Source organism: Sus scrofa, chromosome 14, assembly GCF_000003025.6.
Source record: "Sus scrofa isolate TJ Tabasco breed Duroc chromosome 14, Sscrofa11.1, whole genome shotgun sequence".
Classification (NCBI taxonomy): Eukaryota; Metazoa; Chordata; class Mammalia; order Artiodactyla; family Suidae; genus Sus; species Sus scrofa.
Genome location: NC_010456.5, coordinates 10299239 through 10311712, shown reverse-complemented (window position 1 = coordinate 10311712; position 12474 = coordinate 10299239).

Below are 12474 nucleotides of genomic sequence, written 5' to 3'. Positions count from 1 at the left end.
ATGTGTTTGTAGTGTTTATAGTTTTTCCCCTTGTTTTGATTTCTAATCTCATAGTGTTGTAGTTGGAAATGATGCTTGATGTGATTTAAGTTTTCTTAAATTTACTGAGGCTTGCTTTGTGGCCCAGAATGTGATATATCCTGGAGAATATTTCCTATGTATTTGGGAAGAATGTGTATTCTGTTACTTTCATATGGAATATTCTATAAATATCAGTTAAGTCTCTCTGGTCTAATGTGTCATTTAAGGTTTGTGTGTCCTTCCTGATTTTCTATCTGGATGATCTGTTCATTGATGCAAGTGAGGTGTTAAAGTCCTCCACTCTTACTACATTACTGTTAATTTCTCCTTTTATGGCTGTTAGAGTTGCCTTATATATTGAGGTGTTCCTATGCTGAGTGCATATATATTTATAATTGTTTTATCTTCTTCTTGGATTGATCCCTTGATCATTATGTAGTGTTTTTTTACCCCCCTTTTAGGGCCATACCCATGGCATATGGAGGTTCCCAGGCTAGGGGTCAAATAGGAGCTACAGCTGCTGGCCTACACCACAGCCATAGCAACGCAGGATCTGAGCCACATCTTCAACCTACACCACAGCCCATGGCAACACCAGATCCTTAACCCACTGAGCGAGGCCAGGGATAGAACATGCAACCTTGTGGTTCCTAGTAGAATTTGTTTCCTCTGGGCCATGATGGAAACTTTTGTAGTGTCTTTCTTTGCCTCTTAAACAATCTTTAAAGTCTATTTTGTCTGATAAGATTATTGCGAGTCCAGCTTTTTTTTTTAATTTCCATTTGCATGGAATACCTTTATCCATCCCCTCACTTTCAGTCTGTATGTGTCCCTAGATCTGAAGCAAGTCTCTCGTTGATAGCCATATATACAGGTCTTTTTTTTTTTTTTTTAATCCAGTCAGCCTGTATCTTTTTGTTGGAGCACTTAATCTGATTCCATAGTTACTGATACATGTGTTCTTTTTTCTTTTTCTTTTTGTCTTTTCTAGGGTCACACCCATGGCAAATGGAGGTTCTCAGACTAGGGGTCGAATCAGAGCTGTACCCCTGGCCTGTGCCAGAGCCACAGCAACACAGAATCTGAGCCACATCTGTGACCTACACCACAGCTCATGGCAATGCTGGATCCTTAACCCACTGAGCAAGGCCAGGGATCAAACTCACAACCTCATGGTTCCTAGTTGGATTCATTAACCACTGAGCCACAAAGGGAACTCTGATATGTGTATTCTTATTGCCATTTTGTTATTTGTTTTTATAGGTCTTTTTTCTTCCCTTCCTTTTTTTTTTTTCTTTTCTCACATTATTTGATGATTAACTTTAGTGTTGTGTTTCAATTCCTTTTTCTTTTTCTCTTTTTTTTTAATTACTCAGTTTATCACATTTGTAGTTGTATAATGATCATCACAATCCAATTTCACAGGATTTCCATCCCACAACCCAGGCACATCCCACCACCCCCCAAACTGTCTCCTCCAGAGACCATAAGTTTTTCAAAGTCTGTGGGTAAGTGTCTGTTCTACAAAGAAGTTCAGTTTGTCCTTTTTTCAGATTCCGCATGTCAGTGAAAGCCCTTAATGTTGGTGTCTCATTGTATGGCTGCCTTCACTTAGCATGATAGGTCCATCCATGTTGCAAAAAATGCTGGTATTTCGTTCTTTTTAATGGCTGAGTAATATTCCATTGTGTATATGTACCACATCTCTTTGATCCACTCCTCTGTCGATGGACATTTAGGTTGTTTCCATGTCTTGGCTATTGCAAATAGTGCTGCAATGAACATCAGAGTACACGTGTCTTTTCTAGTCATGTTTTTCTCTTGATAGATGCCCAGGAGTGGGATTGCTGGATCAAATGGGAGTTCTATTTTTAGTTTTCTGAGGAATCTCCATCCTGTTTTTCACAGTGGTTGCACCAATTTACAATCCCACCAACAGTGTAATAAGGTTTCTTTTTCTCCACAGCCTCTCCAGCACTTATTGTTTGTTGGCATTTTGATGATGGCCATTCTGGCTGGCATAAGGTGGTACCTCAGAGTGGTTTTGATTTGCATTTCTCTAATAATGAGTGATGTTGAACATCTTTTCATGTGTTTTTTGGCCATCTCTATGTCTTCTTTGGAGAATTGTCTGTTTAGATCTGCTTTTTTTGATGGGGTTGTTTGTTTTTTTGGTATTGAGCTACAGAAGGTGTTTCTAAATTTTGGAGATTAATCCCTTGTCAGTTGATTCATTTGCAAAGATTTTCTCCCATTCTGTGTGTTGTCTTTTCACTTTGTTTAGGGTTTCCTTCGCTGTGCAGAAACTTTTAAGTTTGATTAGGTCCCATTTGTTTATTTTTGTTTTTACTGTCATGACTCTAAGAGGTGGATCTGAGAAGATGTTGCTGTCGTTTATGTCAGAGAATGTTTGGCCTATGTTTTCCTCTAAGAGTTTTATAGTGTCTGGTCTTATATCTAGGTCTTTAATCCATTTGGAGTTTATTTTTGTGTATGGTGTTAGGGAGTGTTCTAATTTCATACTTTTCTATGTGGCTGTCCAGTTTTCCCAGCACCCCTTATTGAACAGGCTGTCTTTTCTCCATTGTATATTCTGGCCTCCTTTGTCATAGATTAGTTGGCTGTAGGTGTGTGGGTTTAATTCTGGGGTTTCTATCCTGTTCCACTGATCTATATGTCTGTCTTTGTGCCAGCACCATGCGGTTTTGATGGTTGTTGCTTTGTAGTATAGTCTGAGTCAGGGAGCCTGATTCCTCCAGCTCCATTTTTCTTTTTCAGAATGGCTTTGGCTATTGTGGGTCTTTGGTGCTTCCAAACAAACTTTAAAATATTTTGGAGTTCCCCTCATGGCTCAGTGGTTAACGAATCCGACTAGGAACCATGAGGTTGAGGGTTTGATCCCTGGCCTTGCTCAGTGAGTTAGGGATCCAGCGTTGCTGTGAGCTTGTGGTGTAGGTTACAGATGCGGCTGGGATCCTGCATTGCTGCGGCTCTGGCATAGCCAGCAGCTACAGCTCTGATTGGACCCCTAGCCTGGGAACTTCCATGTGCCTCGGGAGCGGCCCCAGAGAAGGCAAAAAGACAAAAAAAAAAAAAAAGAAAAAGAAAAAGAAAAATTTTGTTCAAGTTCTGTGAAGAATGTCCTTGGTAATTTGATAGGGATTGCATTGAATCTGTAGATTGCCTTAGGTAGTATAGTCGTTTTGAAACTATTAACTCTTCCAATCCAAGAGCATGGTATGTCTTTCCATCTATTTGTGTCATCTTTGATTTCTTTCATCAGTGTCTTAGAGTTTTCAGAGTACAGGTCTTTTGTTTTTTTAGGTAAGTTTACTCCTAGGTATTTTATTCTTTTGGATGCGATGGTAAATGGGATTGCTTCCCTGATTTCTCTTTCTGATCTTTCATTGTTAGTGTACAGAAATGCTGTTGATTTCTGTGTATTAATTTTGTATTCTGCAACTTTGCCAAATTCATGGATGAGCTCTAACAGTTTTCTGGCAGAGTCTTTAGGGTTCTGTAGGTATAGCATCATGTCATCTGCAAATAGTGATAGTTTTGTGATAGTTTTACTTCTTCCTTTCCAATTTAGATTCCTTTTATTTCTTTTACATCTCCGATTGCTATGACTAGGAATTCCAAAACTATGTTGAAGAGTAGTGGCGAGAGCTGACATCCCTGTCTTGTTCCTGATCTCAGCAGGAATTCTTTCAGCTTTTCACCATTGAGAATGATGTTAGCTGTGGGTTTGTCATATATGGCCTTTATTATGTTGAGATAGGTTCCCACTATGCCCACTTTCTAAGGGTTTTTTATCAGAAATGGGTGTTGGATTTTGTCAAAGGCTTTTTCTGCATCTATTGAGAGGATCATATGATTTTTATTCTTCAGTTTGTTAATGTGGTATATCACACCAATTGATTTGCTGATATTGAAGAACCCTTGCATCCCTGGGCTAAATCCCACTTGATCATGATGTACAATCCTTGTAATGTATTGTTGGATGTGGTTTGCTAGTATTTTGTTGAGGATTTTTGCATCGATGTTTGTCAGTGAACCTGGCCTGTAGTTTTCTTTTTTTGTGGTATCTTTGTCTTGTTTTGGTATCAGGGTGATGGTGGCCTCATAAGATGAGTTTGGGAGTATCCCTTCCTCTGCAATTTTTGAAATAGTTTCAGAAGGAGAGGCGTGAGCTCTTCTCTAAATGTTTGATAGAATTCGCCTGTGAAGCCATCTGGTCCTGGACTTTTGTTTGTTGGAAGTTTTTTAATCACAGTTTCAATTTCCGTTCTTGTGATTGGTCCATTCATCTGTTCTATTTCATCTTGGTTTAGTCTTGGAAGATTGTACTTTTCTAAGAATTTGTCCATTTCTTCTAGGTTTTGATTTTATTGGCATATAGTTGCATATAGTAGTCTCTTATGCTCCTTTGTATTTCTGTGATGTCCATTGTTACTTCTCCTTTTTCATTTCTAATTTTATTGATTTGAGTCCTCTCTCTTTTTTTCTTGATAAGTCTGGCTAAGGGTTTATCAATTTTGTCAATCTTTTAAAAGAATCAGCTTTTCGTTTCATTGATCTTTTCTATGGTTTTATTTGTTTCTATTTCATTGATTTTCTGCTCTGATCTTTATTCTGATTTCTTTCCTTCTACTAACTTTAGGTCTTGTCTGTTCTTCTCTCTTGAGCTGCTTTAGATGTAAAGTTAGCTTGTTTATTTGAGCTTTTTCTTGTTTTCTGAGGTGGGCTTGTATTGCTATAAAGTTTCCTCTTAGAATGGCTTTTGCTGCATCCCATAGGTTTTGGAATGTTGTATCTTTGTTGTCATTTGCTTCTAGGAATTTTTTAATTTCCTCTTTGATTTCTTCAGTGATCCATTGGTTGTTTAGTAGCATGTTTATAGTCTCCAAGTGTTTGTGTTTTTTGCAGATTTTTTCTTGTTGTTGATTTCTAGTTGTATAGTATTGTGATCTGAAAAGATGCTTGGTATGATTTCAATTTTCTTAAAGTTACTGAGGTTGGATTTGTAGCCCAGGATGTGATCAATCTTAGAGAATGTTCCATGTGCACTTGAGAAGAATGTGTATTCTGTTGCTTTTGGTTGGACTGTCCTATAAATACCTCTTAAGTCCATCTGGTCTAATGCTTCATTCAGGGCCTGTGTTTCCTTATTGATTTTCTGTCTGGATGATATGTCCACTGCTGTAAGTGGGGTGTTAAAGTCCCCCACTATGATTGTGTTATTGTCGGTTTGTACTCTTAAGGTTGTTAGCAGTTGCCTTGTATATTGTGGTGAACCTATGTTGGGTGCATAGATATTTAAAATTGTTATATCTTCTTCTTGGATTGATCCTTTGATCTTTATGTAATGACCTTCTTTGTCCCTTAAAATATTCTTCCTTTTAAAGTCTATTTTGTCTGATACGAGTACTGCTACTCCAGCTTTCTTTTGATCCCTGTTTGCATGAAATATTTTCTTCCATCCTCTGACTTTCAATTTGTATGTGTCCCTAGAAGTGAAGTGGGTCTCTTGAAGACAGCATATATATGGATCTTGTTTTTGTATCCATTCAGCCAGTCTGTGTCTTTTGGTTGGGGTGTTTAGTCCATTAACATTTAAGGTAATTATTGATAGGTATGTTCTTATTGCCATTTTATTAATTGCTTTGGATTTGTTTTTATTGGTCTTTTTTCTTCCCTTCTTCTCTTGTTCTCTTCTCTTCTGGTTTGATGACTATCTTTACTGTTGTATTTAGGTTTTTCTTTGTGTATCAATTGTAGATTTTTGGTTTGTAGGTATTCTGAAGTTTTGATATGAGTCTATATGTATATGAGATTATTTTAAGTTGTTGTTCTCTTCATTGCAAGTTCATCTCCAGGGTCCTGCATTTGTATCCACCTCTTCTCATGATTTCTGATTTTGGTGGCATAATTGTGCATGGATGATTTTGTATCTTTACTGCATATATACCTTTACTGGTGAGCCTTGTCATTTGTGGAATTTTTGTTTCCTGTTGCTGTGTTTTCTTTTCTGCCTAGAGAAGTTTCTTTAGTATTTGTTGTAAGGCTGGTTTAGTGTTGCTGAATTCTCTCCACTTTTGCTTATCTGTGAAGGTTTTGATTTCTCCTTCAAATCTGAAAGAGAGCCTTGCCGGGTAAAGTCATCTTGGTTGGAGGTTTTTTCCTTTCATCACAAGTCATCTTGGTTGGAGGTTTTTTCCTTTCATCACGTGAAGTGTATCACGCCACTCCCTTCTGGCCTGCAGAGTTTCTGCTGAAAAATCTGCCAATAACCTTATCGGGGGTTCCCTTGTATGCTACTTGTTTCTTTTCCCTAGCTGCTTTCAAGATTTTCTCTTTGTCTTTAATTTTGGTCAGTTTGATTAATATGTGTCTCGGTGTATTCCTCCCTGGGTTTGTTGTATATGGTACTCGTTGTGCTTGCTGGATTTGAGTGAGTGGTTCCTTTCCCATGTGAGGGAAGTTTTTGGCTGTTATCTCTTGGAATATTTTTTCTGTCCCCTTCTCTCTCTCTTCTCCTTCTGGCACCCCTGTAACAGGGATGTTGGTGTGTTTACCGTTGTCCCAGAGTTCTCTGAGACTCTCTTCGTTTGTTTTCAGTCTTTTTTCTCTTTTCTGTTCTGGAAATCCGTAATTTCCACTAATCTGTCCTCTACCTCGCTTATTCGTTCTTCTGCCTCCTGTATTCTGCTGTTGGCTGCTTCTAGTGAGTTTTTTATTTCAGTGATTGTATTTTGCATCTTTTCTTGTTTAAGTTTGATATCTTGTATCTCTCTGCTCAGTGTTTCCTGTAAGTTATCCATCTTTGCCTCCAGTTTATTTCCAATGTCTTGCATCATCTTCAGCATCAACAGTCTAAAGTCTTTTTCCTGGAGGCTGAGCATCTCCTCCTCACGTAGCTGATTTTCTGGGGTTTTTCCTTTCTCCCTCGTCTGAGTTATAGTTCTCTGTCTTTTCATTTTTGTAGGTTTTTGGTGTGGTGACCTTTTTTACAGATAATAGAGTTGTAGCCTCTTTTACTTCTGGTGTCTGCCCCCCTTGTGGCTGAAGTCAGTGTGGGGGCTTGCTGTAGGCTTCCTGATGGGAGGGGCTGATGCCTGCCCACTGGTGGATGGAGCCGATTCTAATCCCTCTGGTGGGTGGGGCTAGTCTCTGGATGGGATTAGAGGCAGCTGTGTGCCTGAGGGGTCTTTAGGCAGCCTGTTTACTGAGGGGCAGGGCTGTGATCCCACCTGGATTGTTGTTTGCCCTGGGGCTTCTCAGCACTGACTGATGGGTGGGGCCAGATTTTCCCAATATGGCCACCTCCAGAGAAAGGCACCTGCTGAATATTCCCGAGAGCTTTGCCTTCAATGTCCTTCTCTCACGACAAGCCACATTCTACCCCTGTTTTCCCAGGATGTCCTCCAAGAACTTCAGTCAGGTTTGACCCAGATTCCTACGGAGACCTTGCTCTGCCCTGGGACCCAGTGCACGTGAAAGTCCGTGTGCGCCTTTTAAGAATGGGGTCTCCGTTTCCCCCAGTCCTGTGGAGCTCCTGTGCACAAGCCCCACTGGCTTTCAATGCCCGATGCTCCAGGGGCTCTTTCTCCCAGTGCCAGATCCCCACACATGGGAGTTTGATGTGGGGCTCAGAACTCTCACTCCTGTAGGTGAGTCTCTGTGAACCAGTTAGTTTCCAGTCTGTGGGGCTTCCCACCCGGGAGGTATGATGTTGTTTATATCACGAAATCACGCCTCCTACCTCTTGATGTGGCCCTCCTCTTTTTCTTCTGGAGTAGGGTATCTTTTTTAAGGTTTCCGGCCCATTTGGTTGAAGATTGCTCAGCCTTTAGTTGTGAATTTTGTTGTTTTTAGGAGAGAAGTTGGGCTCCAGTCCTTCTATTCCACCATCTTAATCCCATCCCTTTTTCTTTTTTGTGTGTGTATCTATTGTAGGTTTTTGCTTTGCAGTTGCCATGAAGTTTTACTTTTTTGGCTGCACCTGTGGCTTGCTGAAGTTCCTGGGCCAGGGATTGAACCAGTGCCACAGCAGTAACCAGAGATACAGCAGTGATAATGCCAGATCCTCAACCAACTTAGCCACCAGGAAACTCCCATCATGAGGTTTTGCTATAGTGATTTGTATATTTACAAAATTAAGTTGCTGGTTTCTTAATTTCAAATGTATTTTGAATATCCTGCATTTGTATTCTCCTCTTTTCACAATTGTTGGTTTTGATATTACATTTGTATGTGGATGATTTCCTACCTTTTCTGTATGTTTGCCTTTACTCATGAGCTTTCCCATTTGTAGTTGTATTGTTTCTCTTCTTTTCTCCCTCTTTTTTTTTTCTGCCTAAAATATTTCCTTTAACATTTATTATAAAGCTGTCTTGGTGATGCTGAATGTTCTTAGCTCTTGTTTGTCTCTAAAGCTTTTGATTTTTCTATCAAATCTGTACAAGAGCCTTACCGGGTAAAGTATTCATGGTTGTAGGTTTTTCTCATTCATCACCTTAAATATATTGTGCCATTCCCTGCTGACCTGCAGAGTTTCCTCTGAAAAATCAGCTGATCACCTTATGATGCTTCCTGTTATGTTATTTTTTGTTTTTCCCTTCTTGCTTTTTTTTTTTTTTTTCTTTTTAAGGCTTCACCTATAGCATATGGAGGTTCCCAGGCTGCAGATAAAATCTGAGCTGCAGCTGCTGGCCTATGCACAGCCACAGCAGTGCCAGATCCAAGCTGCATCTGTGGCATACACCACAGTTTGCAGCAATGCCTGATCCTTAACCCACTGAGCGAGGCTAGGGAGCCAATCCACATTCTCATGGATGCTAATTGGATTCTTAAGCCACTGAGCCACAATGGGAACTCCCCCTTCTAGTGTATTTTTAATTTCGGTTATCGTATTGTTCATCTCTGCTTGTTTTTTTTTTTTTGTCTTTTTAGGGCCACATCTACAGCATATGGAGGTTCCCTGGCTAGGGGTCAAATCAGAGCTACAGCTGCCAGCCTACACCACAGCCACAGCAATTCAGGATCCAAGCCTAGTCTGCAAACCACCACATAGCTCACGTCAACACCAGATCCCTAACCCACTGAACAAGGCCAGGGATTAAACCTGCATCATCATGAATGCTAATCAGATTTGTTTCTGCTGAGCCACAATGGGAACTCCTCTCTTTGCTCTTTAAATCTTCTAGTCTTTTTTATTTATTTTTTTTATTATTATTTTTTTTGTCTTTTGTCTTTTTGTCTTTTGTTGTTGTTGTTGCTATTTCTTGGGCCGCTCCCGAGGCATATGGAGCTTCCCAGGCTAGGGGTTGAATTGGAGCTGTAGCCACCGGCCTACGCTAGAGCCACAGCAACACAGGATTCGAGCCGCGTCTGCAACCTACACCACAGCTCACGGCAACGCCGGATCGTTAACCCACTGAGCAAGGGCAGGGACCGAACCCGCAACCTCATGGTTCCTCGTCGGATTCGTTAACCACTGCGCCACGACGGGAACTCCTCTTCTAGTCTTTTTTAAACATTTCTTGTTATCTTCTTCTCTGTCTCCATTCTTTTTCTGAAATCTTGAATCATATTTACTATCATTTCAGGTAGACTGCCTATCTCCACTTCACTTAGTTGTTCTTCTGGGGTTTTATCTTGTTCCTTTGTCTGGAATATATTACTCTGCTGTCTTATTTTGTCTAGCTTTCTGTGTTTCTGGGTTTCCATTGCACTGGCGGCAGAATTGTAGGTCCTCTTGCTTCTGGTGTCTGCTCCTGGTGAGTAAGGATGGCCTCTAGGCTTGTGCAGGCTTCCTTCTGTTACTGTCCTAGGTTAGTATAATTTATTGTTTATTTTCCTTTTTATGGGTTGTGTTTTATAGACTTTTTCTATCCCTGAACTTCTTTGGTTGAATTTCGGACATTGTGAATTTTGCTGTGTTGGGGCTGCTTGACTTCCATTCTGATAAATCTTCTTGAACTTTGTTCTGTGAGTCCATTAAGTTACTTGGGAACAGTTTGATTCGGGGGGGGGAGGGGTCTTACTTTTAGGATTTTTTTTTTCCAGTGGAGCCAGAACAGTGCTCAGTCTAGGGTTACCTATTTTCCACTAGGTGAGACTTTTCTGAGTATCTACTCCAAGCCCCTTCTAGCAGGAGCAGGCATGTTTCCAGCCCTCTGTAATCCTGTCCCTCTAATTCTTTCAGATGTGCCTTAACACAGCAAAATTCACAATGTTATTGTGTTTTTAGTAAGTTCCTCTGGTAGTGGTGGCAGTAGCAGAGGCAGTAAATCTGGGTGGCTGGCATCCTGCCCAGGTATGATGGTTCCCACAGTAGCAGCGCCAGGTACTCCCTCTGTCTTGACAGAATTGTATCCATGGGCTCTCAGCCTGAGAGCAGCAAGCACTTTGGACTCCTGGGCTTCTGCAGCATCAGAAGGAGTGTGTACTCCTGGCTTCCTGATATAAGGTTGTGTTGGCAGTTCCAAGAGCTGCCTCACCATTACAGAAATAATTGTGGGCTCTGGGTAACACCATTTCCCACCTTGCTTCTTCAGCCTCAGGCCTGGTAGTGTCTTCCTGAAATAACTAGTCTTTAGATAACTTGTTTTATATAATAAATTCCTTAAATTAAATTTTCTCAAGGTAGGTAGAGGAGGGATGGAGTGGGCATTTGGGGTTAGCAGGTGCAAACTAGTATATATAGAATAGATAAAGAATAAGGACCAACTGTATAGCACAGGGAACTATATTCAACATCATGTGACAAACTATCATGGCAGGGAATATTTACAAAGACTGTATATGTGTATTACTGAATCACTTTGCTGTATAGCAGAAATTAACACAAAATTGTAAATCAACTATACTTGGGTTAAAATTTTTTTCTCTGCAGTCTGTGATATTGCTTCAAATCATCTGCAGCACTTTCTGTTTTTCCTAACTTAACCCCCCTTGTTATAGAATGGTATAAAATAACAAGATTATCCTTTATTTTTTAAGGACTGTATCAGCATTACTCCCCTGATTTCTAGCATTGAATATTATCGTGGGAAACTCTGAAGTCAGTTTTATTATGCTCTCTGATTTATAATCTGGTTCAACATTTTTGCTAGATACTCAAGGGGATTTTTTCCTTCATCTTTGACATCCTTTAGCTTTATCCATATGTCTAGATATGGAATGTTCTGCATCAGGTTTTCCCAGATATCTGCATCCTTCTTTATAGACTTGGGTCTCATTTGTGGAAAATTTCCTTGAATCATTGCTTTAAATATTTACTCTGATACATTGTTTCTTTTCCAGATGCACAAATTAGGTAGAACTCATTTGTTCTACAGTTCTGAAGTATCTATCTCATCTGTTCTTCAGTATCTATTACACTTTTTGACTTGTTCTTTTTCTTTCCAATTACTATACTTTTTTTCCTCTAAATATTGCCTGTTATTGGCAGAATAACCTCTCAGGGCTGTCCTGGCCCTGATCCCTGGAACCTGTGTATATGTTACATAACATGGCAAAAGGGACTCTGTGGCTGTAATTAAGGTTAGAGGTTTGCAGACCTGGAGATTATCCTGGATTAGCTGGGTGGGCTCAATCTAATCACATGAGGACTTAAACACAGAGAACTCTCTCTTTAAAAAGAGACATGAGTCAGAGAGATTCCAAATCTAAGAAGGATTCAACTTTTTTTTTAAGCTCTGAGATACAAGGCCCCATATAGGGAGGGTTCTCTAGAAGCTATGGGAGGTCCCAAGATGACACAGGAAATAGGGACCCCCAGCCCTAACCTGCAAAGACTTGGATTCTTCTAGCAATCTGAATATGATTCCATGTGAATTCTTCCCAGAGTCTCCTGATAAGACCCCAGCCAGCCAACATATTGATTTCATTCTTGTGAGATTTGGAGCAGAAAACCAGCCAAGACCACCTGGAATTCAGATCTACAAAACCGTGAGATAATAAGTTTATGTTGTTTTAAACCTCTAAGTTTGTGGCAACTTGCTTGGAAGCAATAGAAAATGAATTTACTCTACATCATGCTTTAATGCAATTTATTTTAAAATGAACAGATCAAATTCATACATTGATTAAAATAGTGAAGGGATTAATTTGTAACTTTAGTTAACTATATCTTTTCCTTCACAGTCCAGTGTTGACATAGTGCATATTTTATTGCTGTTGTTCATATTTTCCACCAAAATATGTGGTCATCTTCTTGTCTATGGAATTTTTGGTTTTCTTTATAAATATGACTTTGTATTTAGGTGTCTAGATATAAAAAAATACAATAGGGAGCATAAGGTTTTGGTACAGAAGAGAATGGAAACAAATCCTAGGATCACCTTGGCTTTGTACTTGAGGAGAAGGCCATAGCAGGAGAGAAAATCAAAGAGGAGCATGGTAGACTTGATAGATGAAGAGACAGAGACCTGAGTCCAGGGAGGT